Source organism: Harpegnathos saltator, unplaced genomic scaffold (genome assembly GCF_003227715.2).
Source record: "Harpegnathos saltator strain DR-91 unplaced genomic scaffold, Hsal_v8.6 scaffold234, whole genome shotgun sequence".
Classification (NCBI taxonomy): Eukaryota; Metazoa; Arthropoda; class Insecta; order Hymenoptera; family Formicidae; genus Harpegnathos; species Harpegnathos saltator.
In genome coordinates, this window is record NW_020230022.1 from 172,100 (window position 1) to 187,174 (window position 15,075).

Below are 15,075 nucleotides of genomic sequence, written 5' to 3' on the forward strand. Positions count from 1 at the left end.
CCTTGCACGTGAGATAATAACCTTGGTAGGATTCAAATGGTACTCTTAAAAAAATAATACTTCAATATTGTTTACTTATCTGTTCTAATATACCAGGTATGTACTAGATGCGCAACTAAGTTTCTTTGATTTTTTTGGGGTTTTTTTGATCAATGAAAAATGGAAAATTTCAAGAGAAATACAAAAAATGGTTTATTCAAAGTATCGTCCCTCGCTAGCTACAAATTTTTGTCATCTCTCTGGCAATACATGAATACCGCGACGATAAAACCACGCGTCTTTGGATCGAAACCATTCATCCAACCAATTTTGCACTTCTTCGAAATTGGCCAAGTTGTCCAGCCAATTGTCATGCTCCATCGACCGGAACAAGCGATAATCGGAAGGGGCCAAGTCTGGCGAATACGGCGGGTGCGGTAGCAGATTCCATTTCAACGTTTTGATGGTGTCCTGGACGATGGAAGTGCGATGGCACGGAGCGTTGTCGTACTGCAATATCACTCGTTCGTGTCTCGTGTCCCATTCTGGCCGTTTTTCCAGCAATGCATGGTTCAAAGTGATCAGTTGTTGTCAGTTGTCAGCGATGCCCATTGACAGTTTCACCTGGTTTCAGCAGCTCATAGTACACGATTCCTTTCTGATCCCACCAAACGCAGAGCATTGTCTTCTTTTCGAAGCGATTTGGCCGTGACGTCGATGTTGATGCTTCGCCAAGTGAAAGTCACGATTTTTTGCGTCTGGGATTCCCGAAATATATCCACTTCTCATCGCCAGTAACAATGTTTAATGTCTCCGCAAGTTGATCTTGTGGTTGCGTATCATCTTCATCCAATAACGCTTGCAGATCGGCGTCCTCAATTGTTTTCGGTCTTCCGGAACGTTCCTTGTCCTCAGTGTCGAAATCGCCACTTCTGAAGCGTTTAAACCAATCTTCACAGGTAGTTTTCGATGGTACATGTTCGCCGTAGGCCTCCTCAAACAAACGACGTGCTTCAGCTGCACTTTTTTTCAAGTTAAAGCAGAAAAGCAAAGCTTCCCACAAATGCTGTTTATTTGCCACAAAACTTGACATCTTCGTTGTAAGAAAAAATATTTTTGCGTTGCGATATGTGTTCGTATTACGACTGGTTATTGTTAACAGATGTCCAAGCTATAAAAGAACACAGCTTCAGACATGTATGTCGACTACATGTGTCGTTAGCGTCATCTACTATGTGTGAAACCCGGAAACTTACAACTTGTTAGTTGCGCACCTAGTATATCTCTTTCTTTCTCACTTCCGGTTTTATCCCATGCGACGTGAGCCAATCAGCAATCGTTCACCCATCGGCCGATCTCTGTTAAAGGATCTTTAGGTACTTTGCCTCCAAAGCCCAAAATCTTAAATTCATATCATGAACAATAAATTTTCTATTACAAGCTTCCTCAAACTTTGCAATACATATCCCGTAATAAATGCTAATTTATCTATATTTGTTCCACCTATTTCTATACTCTCTTCCCACCTGTGTAATTGCTGTAAATTTTTAACCTTACGAAACTTGCTCTATACGCTAGTTAAAGCTCGACAAAGCTTCACTCCGCTTTTCTAAAACTCCACAGCTTTTCTTTTATAATTAAAATCGATCTTCCCACTTTCCTCATCAACAATGCATTCTTCAGCTTCAAAACTATCATCATCTTCTCTTTCTATATATTCTATAATTTGTACTCCATATGGCTCTGATGGATCAGCAAAATCAAACACGTAATCATGTTCTAATAATGATGCCAGACGTATGTTCTGAAAAGTTTGTAGAATGTCCCGAATTTCATTATGGACTTCAATTTCCAATGGTGTTATAGGTATCTATGTTATATTCACAATTTGACACAATTTGATTCATTAACATATTTATTACGTTTGCAACATTAATCGACGTCATTTTACAGAGAATTCTATCAAGCAATGATTACAAATTTTTTAATAGAATCGTAACTGCTCTCTGTCGCAAATGAAACTAGGAATAATATTTTCTCGCACATACATACTTATATGAATCAAAAGACGCAGTAAACTTATCTACTATAAAAATAGTTCCAAAACCCGGCATCTAATCTAATCGTCAGCATAACCTTTAGTTGTTGACGCACAACATTTAATATTGATTAACCTTTCCAACTTGGATGATGTGTAATAACAAGTCTGCTCACAGTTTCCGCTATCTTCCCGATTTCGAAGACGACAATTCCTCTTACTTTATTTTGCATTTAGTCTCCTTAAAATTAAAAAGGATTTTACGTTCTCCAGCATTCATATATTTTTTCTTACTTATCCTTAAACGTTAATTTACCGTTCCACCACTGTTTCAAAAGTTGTAGCAAGAAAAACGTATGAATTATCTATTGCTGTGTGATTATTGGTATCCATATAGCATACTATTAGGTTGTTCGGAAAGTTCGTTTCAAATTTTTGAAATAAATTAAGAGCGCATTATTTTACACAAAGAGGAACTTTATTGAAGCAAATATGTACCGTTTTGTTCAACGACCTTGGCCCATCTTTCAGGAAGCTGCATGATGCCTTTGCTCCAAAATAAAGGTTTCTTATTGACGAAGAATTTATCAAGATGACTTTTGAGGACTTTCAAAGACTCGAATTTCTTGTCCCGAAAAAAATTTTTTAAAGAAAGAAATAGATAGTAGTCAGATGAGGCAAGGTCGGGAGAATATGGAGGATGAGGAAGAACGTCCCATTCGAAGTCTAACAGCTTCCTACAGATAGACATTGCAACGTGAGGTCTGACGTTATCATGATGGAAAACAATTCCACGCCTGTTGGCCAATTCAGGGCGCTTCCGTGCGATGGCAGTCTTCAGTTCGTCCAGTTGAAGGCTGTACTTCGCCGCGTTGATGGTTTCGTTTGGTTGAAGAAGCTCATAATATACCACGCCCTTAAAATCACACCAGATACTCAGAAGAACCTTTTTCGCGTGAAGCCCCGGCTTGGCCACTGTTTGCGTAGACGCGTCGCTGGTTCCCCATGACCTCTTGCGGCTAACATAATTGTACAGGATCCAACTTTCATCGCCTGTTATGATCCTCTTCAAGAACGGTTCTTTTTCGTGCCGTTGAAGCAGCATATCGCAGACGTTCACACGTTCCAGCAACTGCCGTTCATTCATTTCGTGTGGCACTCACACATCCAGTCGACTTGAGAATCCTAGCTTCTTCAGATGGTCATGCACGGTGAAAACAGACTTGTGCAGAGTGTCGGCGAGTTCTCTAACTGTCACTCGAGGATTTTCGTGCACGAGATTCATAAGAAGCGTTTCATCAACCTCCTGAGGCCGGCCTGAGCGAGTTTGATCTTCCATGTTGAAATCGCCAGCTTCGAATCTTCGATACCATTTTCGAACTGTCTGGTGAGTGACGCAGGCATCTTCATATACTGAGAACATCTCATTCAGGGTCTGCGAAGCCATGAAGCCATGTTTAAAGCAATATAGCATCACATGACGAAAATGGACTTTTTGGTTCTCCATTTTTCAAACTGATTTCTGACGAAATAGTTGCACTTAGGAAGATCTGCGAAGTTTCCTTAGCGGACTCATAGATCCGGGAATGTTTGTTAACAAACATAAAATCGTTTAGAGCGCCCTCGTTCTTACTGATTACATAGAAATATGGAGCGCGCGAAATTTGAAACGAACTTTCCGAACAACCTAATACATACCATGTCTGTAAATATGAAACTAGAATTTGCCCATAGATGGCCCTAGCTGTCAATGTAGTTACCGTCAAACCGCGACATTGGCGCCATTTCCATTTGTTGACATCTGACAAAGATTTTCAACTCACAACAATACAAGTTTCATACAATAGCATAGTTTATAATAGCGTTGAACATGTCGAATTTTGTGCCTGGAAGCTACGATTTGCGGACAGCATTGACTTTCTGTTACCATTTGAAGAAAACTGCTGCAGAATCGCATCGAATGCTTGTCGAAGCTTACGGTGAGCATGTTCTTGGTAAATCACAGTGCTTTGAGTGGTTTAAAAAATTCAAAAGTGGCGATTTTGCCGTGAGAAACGAAGAACATGGAAGACCACCGAAAAAGTTTGAAGACAGCGAATTGCAAGCATTGTTGAATGAGGATGACGCTCAAACGCAACAACTGGCGGATCAATTAAATGTGACACGAGAAGCCGTCTCCATACGTTTGAAAGCCATGGGGAAGATCCAGAAGATGGGAAAATGGGTTCCACATGAACTGAATGAAAGACAGCAGGAAAACTGAAAAACCATTTGCGAAATGTTGCTCGCCAGGTACAAAAGAAAGTCATTTCTTCATCGAATTGTGACTGGCGATGAAAAGTAGATATATTTAGAGAATGCGAAGCGTAAAAGATCATGGGTAACTCCAGGTGAACCATCGATATTGACTGCAAGGCCAAATCGCTATGGACGGAAGACAATGCTCTGTGTTTGATGGGATCAGAAGGGTATGATCTGATTATGAGCTGCTAAAACCTGGCGAAACCGTTAATACTGAACGCTACCGAAAACAAATGATCGATTTGAATCAAGCTTTTCGTGAAAAACGACCAGAATATCAAAAAAGGCAACACAAAGTGATTTTGCTTCATGATAATGCACCATCACACACAGCAAAACTGGTCAAGAAAATGATTGAGGCGTTTAGTTAGAAAATACTTTCGCATGCGGCTTGCTCACCAGACTTGCCTCCGTCCGATTACTACTTATTTGCATCGATGGGACACGCACTTGCTGAGCAGCGCTTCACTTCTTACGAAAATATACGAAAATGGCTCGATGACTGGTTTGTCTCAAAAGAGCAACAGTTTTCTTGGCGTGGCATCCACAAATTGTCAAACAGGTGGTCAGACAAAATGTATAGCCAGCGATGGACAATACTTCGAATAAAATATTTTTATCATCTTCATATAATAAATGTGTATTTTCTATACAAAAATTCCGGTTTCATATTTACTAGGTGCGCAACTTAGTTTCCGGGTTTCACACATGGATGGCGCTAACGACACATGTAATCGACATACATGTCTGAAGTTGTGTTTTTTTATAGCTTGGACATCTGTTAACAATAACCAGTCGTAATACGAACACATATCGCAACGCAAAAATATATTTTCTTACAACGAAGATGTCAAGTTTTGTGGCAAATAAACAGCATTTGTGGGAAGCTTTGCTTTTCTGCTTTAACTTGAAAAAAAGTGCAGCTGAAGCACGTCGTTTGTTTGAGGAGGCCTACGGCGAACATGCACCATCGAAAACTACCTGTGAAGATTGGTTTAAATGCTTTAGAAGTAGCGATTTCGACACTGAGGACAAGGAACGCTCCGGAAGACCGAAAACAATTGAGGACGCCGATCTGCAAGCGTTATTGGATGAAGATGATACGCAAACACAAGATCAACTTGCGGAGACATTAAACATGACTCGCCAAGGTATTTCCAAAATTTACATGCCATGGGAAAAATTCAAAAGGAAGGAAAATGGGTGCCGCATGAGTTGACTGAAAAACAGATAGAAAATCGAAGGGTCACTTCCGAAATTTTGCTTTTGCGGCATGGAAGAAAGAGTGTCCTGCATTGAATTGTTACTGGCGATGAGAAGTGGATATATTTCGGGAATCCCAGACGCAAAAAATCGTGACTTTCACCTGGCGAAGCATCAACATCGACGTCACGGCCAAATCGCTTCGAAAAGAAGACAATGCTCTGCGTTTGGTGGGACCAGAAAGGAATCGTGTACTATGAGCTGCTGAAACTAGGTGAAACTGTCAATGGGCATCGCTGACAACTGACAACAACTGATCACTTTGAACCATGCATTGCTGGAAAAACGGCCAGAATGGGACACGAGACACGAACGAGTGATATTGCAGTACGACAACGCTCCGTGCCATCGCACTTCCATCGTCCAGGACACCATCAAAACGTTGAAATGGAATCTGCTACCGCACCCGCCGTATTCGCCAGACTTGGCCTCTTCCGATTATCGCTTGTTTCGGTCGATGGAGCATGACAATTGGCTGGACAACACTTGGCCAATTTCGAAGAAGTGCAAAATTGGTTGGATGAATGGTTTCGATCCAAAGACGCGTGGTTTTATCGTTGCGGTATTCATGTATTGCCAGAGAGATGACAAAAATTTGTAGCTAGCGAGGGACGATACTTTGAATAAACCATTTTTTGTATTTCTCTTGAAATTTTCCATTTTTCATTGATCAAATAAACCCGGAAACTTAGTTGCGCACCTAGTATATATATATATATACAGGATGTTTGATAGCTGATCATGCAGACGAAAGTTGGAGATAGATTGGGTGTAGCCGAGAAGAAAAGTCATGTACTATAATCAAATTGGCAATAGTTACTGAGTTATTAATTAAAACATGTGAGCCAACGAGCGCGTAGAGAGTGGAGGGCGGCCGCAGTAAGCCCGTAGACATTTGATACAGGCGGAGTCAATGAGTGTCGATAGGCAAGCGCGCGCGGCGAGGGGCAACGTAAGCGACAAGAGGCGATCGCGCGCGACGAGGAGCGAGCAAGCTTTTTCTTTATAGCTTTTTCCTTATAGCTCGCTCGCTCCTCGTCGCGCGCGCTCGCCTCTTGTTGTTTACGTTGCCCTTCGCCGCGCGCGCTCGCCTATCGTTACTCGCTGACTCCGCCTGTATCAGATGTCTATGTGCTTACTGCGGGCGCCCTCCGCTCTCTACGCGCTCATTGGCTCACATGTTTTAATTAATAACTCGATAACTATTGCCAATTTGACATTATGGTATATGACTTTTCTTCTCGGCTACACCCAATCTATCTTCAACTTTCCTCTGCATGATCAGCTATCAAACACCCTGTATATATATATGTGTATATACATTATATTTGTATTTCTATTTCAGTAAATAAGAAAATAATAGATATTCTTTGCACTATAAAAGAGCAAAATAATCAGATATTAGCTCATGTTAGCAAACTTCAAGCTAAAGGTGCTGTCAGTTTTTCTTTGCCCAAAAATTTTCCTGTAAATCTACCATTACACACGAATGAAAGTGTAGATATCTTGAAAAGGTACATTGCAGATGAAGCTAATTCACATCTTTTGGTAAATATTCTGTTTCTATTTCCATAGTAATATTGAAGATTTATTTTAATATTTCTTGTGAAAGTTTTATATTTTCATAATTCTTCTATCGATTAAATTTGCATTTTCTTATTATTCTATGTGAGTTATTTTTTGTTTGCTATATATTACACTAAAACATTTTTCATGCGTAATTATGCATGAATTATACAGGGTGTTTGATAGCTGATCATGCAGACGAAAGTTGGAGATAGATTGGGTGTAGCCGAGAAGAAAAGTCATGTACCATAATGTCAAATTGGCAATAGTTATCGAGTTATTAATTAAAACATGTGAGCCAACGAGCACGTAGAGAGCGGAGGGCGACCGCAGTAAGCACATAGGCATTTGATACAGGCGGAGTCAGCGAGTGGCGGTGGGCGAGCGCGCGCGGCGAGAGGCAACATAAACAACAAGAGGCGAACGCGCGCGACGAGGAGCGGGCGAGCGCGAACGACGAGGAGCGAGCGAGCGAAAGCGACAAGAGGCGAGCGAGCGCGACGAAGAACGAGCGAGCGCGAACGACGAGGAGCAAGCGAGCTATAAGGAAAAAGCTATAAAGAAGAAGCTCGCTCGCTCCTCGTCACAGGCGATCGCCTCTTGTCGCTTACGTTGCCCCTCGCCGTGCGCGTTTGCCTACCGCCACTCACTGACTCCGCCTGTATGAAATGTCTACGTGCTTACTGCGGCCGTCCTCCGCTCTCTACGTGTTCGTTGGCTCACATGTTTTAATTAATAACTCGATAACTATTGCCAATTTGACATTATGGTACATGACTTTTCTTCTCGGCTACATCCAATCTATCTCCAACTTTCGTCTGCATGATCAGCTATCAAACACCCTGCATATAATTATGCATGAACAATGTTTCAATGAAAATAATGTTAGACTATTAAAACAAATCATTGTTATATTTTGATGGAAATTAATTAGAAATTTCGTTCGTAGTTTTCATTTCTATCTAATCTAGGAGGTCGGGACATTGCAAGCAAGACAAATAAAATTTTGAAGCAGTTATTTTCAGATAAATTGTCTCAAAACTATAGCTTTTACGGAAAAAGATCAGGAAAAAAACCATTTTCTTCCTTATTGTTGACAAATATTATAATAAGTAAGATAATTGTTTATTATTCTAAATGAAAACGTCTAAGTAATTACAGTCTAAATAATTACAATAATCTTTTTATATGTTAAATTTTAATTGAAAAATATATTAAGACATATTACATTTGTAGTCATTTCATAAATATTAAGCTATTTTGTCATCCCAATTGTTTCAGACACTGTTAAATCTACGACACCAGGTGCGAACAATCAAGCTATTGAAGATTCCATAAAAGTCTGGTTAAAACACGCTCCTCAACGTGTAAAAAAGAAGAATAAATAGTTGCGTCATGTCTTTAAAGTCATATAGAAAGCATTGCGTTGGAAAACGGCAGATATACAGAAGAATTGCCAATGAAAAGGTAAAATTGTTTAAAGAATTGATTGTGTCCGATTCTCAAGAGCATAATGAAGACACAAATGTAAAACGTACTACAACAGATTATAATAGCAGTGAAAAAATAATATGTAATGACATTTCTGTTGATAACATTAATACTTTTGATGAGTGTACTGAAAATCGAACATCTTTAAATTTAAGTTACGAGTTAGACAATTTAGTTAATGATATAGAGGAGGAAAACACATCTAATTTAAATCTTCGTGGGTTGATTAAACACTGGGCTGTTATTAAACATAATATTACTCATTCTGCCTTAACAGATCTTTTACATATTTTGCATAAGTTTCATCCAGAATTACCTTTGAACTCTAAAACTTTGTTACAAACTCCAGTATCTATAAATAAAAAGCAGTTAGATACTGGGGAATACTGTCATATTGGTTTAGTACAGAATTTAGAATATATTTCTAAATTTTATGCCGGATCTACTTTGGGGCTAAGTTTTAATATTGACGGTCTCCCTTTATTTAATAGCACAAACAAACATTTATGGCCTATTTTAGGTCTTGTAAAAAATGTGCAAATGGTTCCATTCGTCGTAGGAGTTTTTTATGGTCACTCTAAACCGTCGCCCTTACATTTATATCTTGCAGATTTTATAGAAGAACTATCTTTGTTGTTAAAAAATGGACTTGAAATACATGATAAACATTTTAATATAAAAATTCATAGTTTTATATGTGATGCTCCTGCTCGGGTTTATATGAAACAAATAAAAAATCATAATGGATATTCTTCTTGCGAAAAATGTGAAGAAAGTGGTACATATTTTGAAGGGCGTATTATTTTGAGAAATATTCATGCAAAACGAAGAACAGATGAGTCATTTGTCTTACAACTTGATGAAGAGTATCATATTGGCATTTCGCCCCTTCTCGAACTAAAATGTGGAATGGTAACACAATTTCCACTCGATTACATGCATGCAGTATGTTTGGGTGTTACCAAAAAAACTATTACATACTTGGGTCAGTGGTAAATGTAAGGTTAAATTATGTTATCGCTTAATTGATTTAATATCTCAAAAATTAGTTGCATTTAGTTCATTTATGCCTTCAGAATTTAATCGAAAACCGCGAAGCTTAACAGAGTTATCTAGATGGAAAGCAACCGAATTTAGAAGTTTTTTAGTTTATTTGGGACCTGTTGTTTTGATGGATATACTTGACATATCAATTTATGAACATTTTCTCCTATTCCATTCAGCTATATCCATTCTTCTTTCGAAATATAATAATAAATTAGGCTTACTATTAGCGCAGGAATTACTTTAAACTTTTATTAATCACGCAGAAACAATTTATGGTCCTGAGTTTTATGTATACAATGTGCACATACTGTGCCACTTAACAAGTGATGTACAACGGTATGGACCTTTAGATAATTGATCTTGTTTTCCATATGAAAATTATTTGGGTAAATTAAAAAATTTAGTAAAATCATCTCGTAAACCACTTGAACAAGTATGTCGTAGGTTACATGAAATATTTTTAAGTAATAATCATTACCAAGAACCAAATAACCCAGTTCTTCAGCATTTTTTAGAACACAATAATGGTCCATTATTAAGTAATATTAATGTTTTTAAACAATTTAAAAAGATTAATAATACTAATTACATTTTATCCATCCATTTATATTGTATTGCTGATTCATATTTTTTAAGTACAACGAATAAAGTTGTACAGATTAACAATATAATTGTAACTACAAATGGTGCAACAAAATTAATTGGGAAACAATATATGTCATATGAATCACTTTACTTATATCCATTTGATTCTAAACAATTAAACATTGTTCGTGTAAAGAATTTATGTGAACAATTAGAGGTATGGGATATTGATCATATAAAAGCAAAATGTATTCTTCTACCTCTCAATGATGAAAATTGGGTATGTTTTCCTCTTCTTCATATGTAACATTAAGAAGCAATGTTTGTAGTACACATGTTTAATTATTGATAATCTCGTAATTATTTTATTTTTGCGCAATAAACGTAATTGTAATGTTTTTATATTTTATTTCTTTAAGTATATATCTTATTATTGTTTGATAGAACTCTTCAATTTAATTTAAAATTTTAATTATAATAAATACATGTGTTTCAGAACGAATTATTTTATGTTTACAATAATGTTTGATATTCATATTACGTTCCAAAGAATTGTTACGTTAATTTTAACATTGTTAAAATATTTAGTTTTCTGTGTAATAAATAAAAATAAATATATTCATATGATACCTTTCAGTTCTTACTTACAATTGCAACTGACTCGTAGAATCAATATTGTTTATTTAGATAATATTAAGATAAATATTTAACTTATAAATATTTAACACTTTAAAATACGATTTTTCTTTTCGCTTAGTTCATCGCTGTAAAACTTAATTATATTTAAAACATAAGCCAGAAAATATATACTAAAAATGCTTCCAAAAAATATGGTAAAATAAAACGATATATAAAAAATAATAAATTAAATAAATATCTAATGTTATTTAGACTGATGTTTTAGACATCATTCTGATATTTGGTTTATTGACCTTTACTGACCGTCAGCTTTATTGACGTACTTAAGGCTCGATTGCACTAACTTATTTGGTTTTAAGCGAAATTTAACAATTTTAAATTTGTTATACTAAGTAGAAACGTCATCCAAAATATTATAATTTGCATAAATCGCAATAAGATAAGCGCATATTATAGTATTTTCAGTGACGTTTTTACTTTTGTATAACGAATTTAAAATTTTTTATTTCTCGCTTATACCCAAAATAACGTTAGTGCAACCGAATCTTAGTACGTCAGTAAAATACCAAATAGAAGAATGCTGTCTAAAACAGTCTAAATAACATATTATTGACGTCGTTAATATGTCATTCTGGAGTAAATTATTCACGTCATTATACGTTTAAAAGTAACGTTTAATTGACGTTACCAAATGACGTCTTTGGTCTGTGACTTAGGACCGTCAAAAAGACGGCATTTGTAGGTTAATTTAAAGAATAAATGACGTAACATCTGATGTAAGAATGATGTGATTATGACGAGTGTCTGCTACCTGGGTTTCAATCAGGGAGGGGCGTGGTACTTAGGCATGGGGCCCCAAGAGAGCCCTGGGCCCGGGGAGTCGGGGAAGGAATGCAGGCGTAGTTCCCCTGACTCCTCCTACCACAGTCCGAGCAGTAGGCACCCCGCAGGGGTTTTAATCGGTAGAAGTCCGATATAACCCCCGCCCTCCCCAAGGGGCCGGGGTATCCATGAGGATTTCCCCTGCGTGACGAAAAAAAGAAGAGCCCTCGTACGTGCCTGCGTTCCTCCCAGCTGAGATGATGGAACGTCGAACGCTCGCGATAATCGCACTCCCGGCTTCCGAAAGCCGCGTCTCTCTTTTCTTTTACGATTTAATTAAGAAGATCGAGAAATTGGTTGAAATCACGAATATACTTGATTGCAACAATTGTAATGAGAAAGAACCAGAAAGAAGGAAGGAGATATACGAGAATATGAGAGACGGTCACGAGATGATGGAACTTGAAAGTTCTCTAAGTACAATAGTTAAGGAAAGGCTTGTGAGCACGCGTCCGAAACGTGTGACGGCCTCAACGAGAGTGAAGAAGCGGGCGGCTCGCCAACGGCCCGAGGAGTCTTTCTTCTTTGTGTCGGAGCAAGACGCGAGTTACTCGATACCCGGATACAACAACGATAAGTACCCCGCCAAAGTGTCGCCTAAACAGTTCAGTTATCTTAGAATGAAAACGTTTACAATTTTATAGTCAACCGCGGGTGGACAATAATGCGGCAATCGCAAATTTAGATACGACGCGACACAATGACAGGCCAAGGAAGCGTTCCTGGCGAATTCGGCATAATAAGTTTAATAATTCTAATGCAGAGCGGCAACCGGAGTAGTACAATTTTATAGTGATAGGTTTTTACTTCTTTACACTACATTTCTAACGCTTTGATTTAATAACCGGATTTAAAACGTAAGGTTTAGCGAGATGTCGGATGAAAGAAACAAGGTGGAGAATTCCGACGTGATATGCTTTGTCTTCCATCCAAGATCCCTGAGAGCGAAGCTGGGCCGTGCTGCTGACGCAAAACAGTTATGAGATTCGTAGAATCACAATGCTTATACTGCGGAGTTATAAAGATAACGATTAGAAAAGTTGTTAATGGTTATAACACAACTTTCCCATACTTCGTGCTTATTGTTAAGAAACAAGAGATGGGGAAGCTGCATTGTCCGTCCGCTATGATAAAAATAATTTGGAATAATAATAAGAAATATTAGCCAAGCCCTACCTCGCGCAACCAGGCTGTTATTCTTGAGACTACGTAAGCAATGATAAAGCATACGCGCGCTGTAGAAAACGATGTGTCAAATTAACACGCCTGTGTCGGCGTGTGTTAATTGTATAACATTGTATATTACATATACAAATTTTTAATATAACATTAATAAATGCAGGAAATCTTCAGTATATCTTTAAATACGAGAATAGTCCCAGAAGTACCTGACGTATAAATAGCGGTTGTTTGAAAAGAATGACTATGATAGAAAGTACCAACCTTATAAAGCTTAAGTTTGAAGTTTGACGACGCTACGTTGTTTAGTATTTGTTTGTCAACCATCAATAGTGAACGCTCTCAGTGAATTTGTAAACATGGAAAAAATTGGCCATCGTTATGTGATACAATACTTTCATTTGGAAGGCCTCAGTCCAACCAATATCAAAGCGGAGCTAGATTCTACTCTGGGGGAGTCTGCTCCTTCATTTATTGACTGAAAATTTAGACATATGAAAGCTGTGTGCAAGATGGGTGCCGCGATTGGAACAAAAACAGCGTAGTGAGGATGTTTCAATCGAGTGTTGGGCGAAGTTTCGCTGTAATAAAGCCGAGTTTTTGCGTCGATTCATAACCATGGATGAAACATGGGTCCATCATTTCACACCTGAGACGAAAGAACAGTCAAAACAATGGACCAAGGTGGCTTGATGGCTATTTTGAGGAGCTCGACGATTCCCACTATAAACAGGGTATCGAAGCTATTGCACATCGCTGGGAAAAGTGTATTGAGCTAAAAGGAGATATGTAGAGAAATAAAGATATTTTTTCCCAAATTTTTTGTACTTTCTTTGTTAGGTCAGGTACTTCTGGAACTACCCTCGTATATTCAAAAGAATATACGAAAAATGTTTTTCCGAGTCAAAATATTTGGTCCCATGTCAAGTCTATATGTTCCAGAAAAGTTCTTTATGTCTCAACATGGAGAAAATAACTTCCAATTAATAGCATTAAAGAAATACAATTCTGCAATATACAGGCTTCATGTAGAATCAAAAGTTTCAATTTGGGATATTTCAAATAAAATTAACTTAGTCCATTTATAAAATTGAAACAACAAAAAACGATTACTGCAGAAACATCTTTTTCTGTTGCTTATAATTATTTTGCTATTAGTAAAGTAAAAAGTATATTAACAGAATACCTTTTACGAAATAGAAAATATATAATTTAATTTGGCAATCTATTTTTTTGCATATTAAATAATTTTTACATATTAATAACCAAGTTTTTTTAAGGAAAATGCGTATATATTGACCAAGAGTGGATTTCTATTCTTTATTTTTTATGTTCTTTCTATTTTTCATTTCTTTATTTTTTTATATATTTTATATGTAAAAAGCTTCCTATTTAATACGACAATTAATTAGGTAGGAAGAGAACGCACGCGCAAGGAAGGACTGGCGAAATACATTAAAGACGCCTAGGCATTATTTTCACAGCTGGCGCGTTAGCTATAGCTAATAGATCGTGAGAGAAAAAGAGCAGCGTCGTCTGCACTCTTCCACCGCTCGAGCTTAGCCGAAGCGCCGAGTGTTATAGTTCGTGACGGGTAGGCGCACGTATACGGTAGTTCGCTTGTGTGCGCGCTGCTGCACGCACTATAGCTATGCTGGTTGGGACCTGAAACTGACATCATTGGAATGACGTCGTATTTAATATATTTTTTGTTATTATGTTTTAACATTTTCTTACCTGATTTTCCTACGTGACCGAGCGGTTCGTCGCCCGCGGCTATCTCGCATTCTCTCGCTATCTCGTTGTTGCGCGCTAATTTCTGTTACCCAGGAAGAACAAAAAATCATAATAATATCATTATGATATAAAAAAATAGTCATTTTGAGATAAATCAGAATGATCCCACACAGCACAAGTGATTGTTTGACGACTAATAGCCGACTTTTTTTAGCCAACTTTAAGTCGACTGTCTAAAGTCGACGTTTAGCTGACTATTTCTAGAATGGCTTTTTGTCGACTTTAATTACCAGCTGTAAGTCGACTTAGGGTCAAGTATTTTCTGGAAATAAAATATTGCCTTTGAACAGAACAAGAAGTTGACTAAA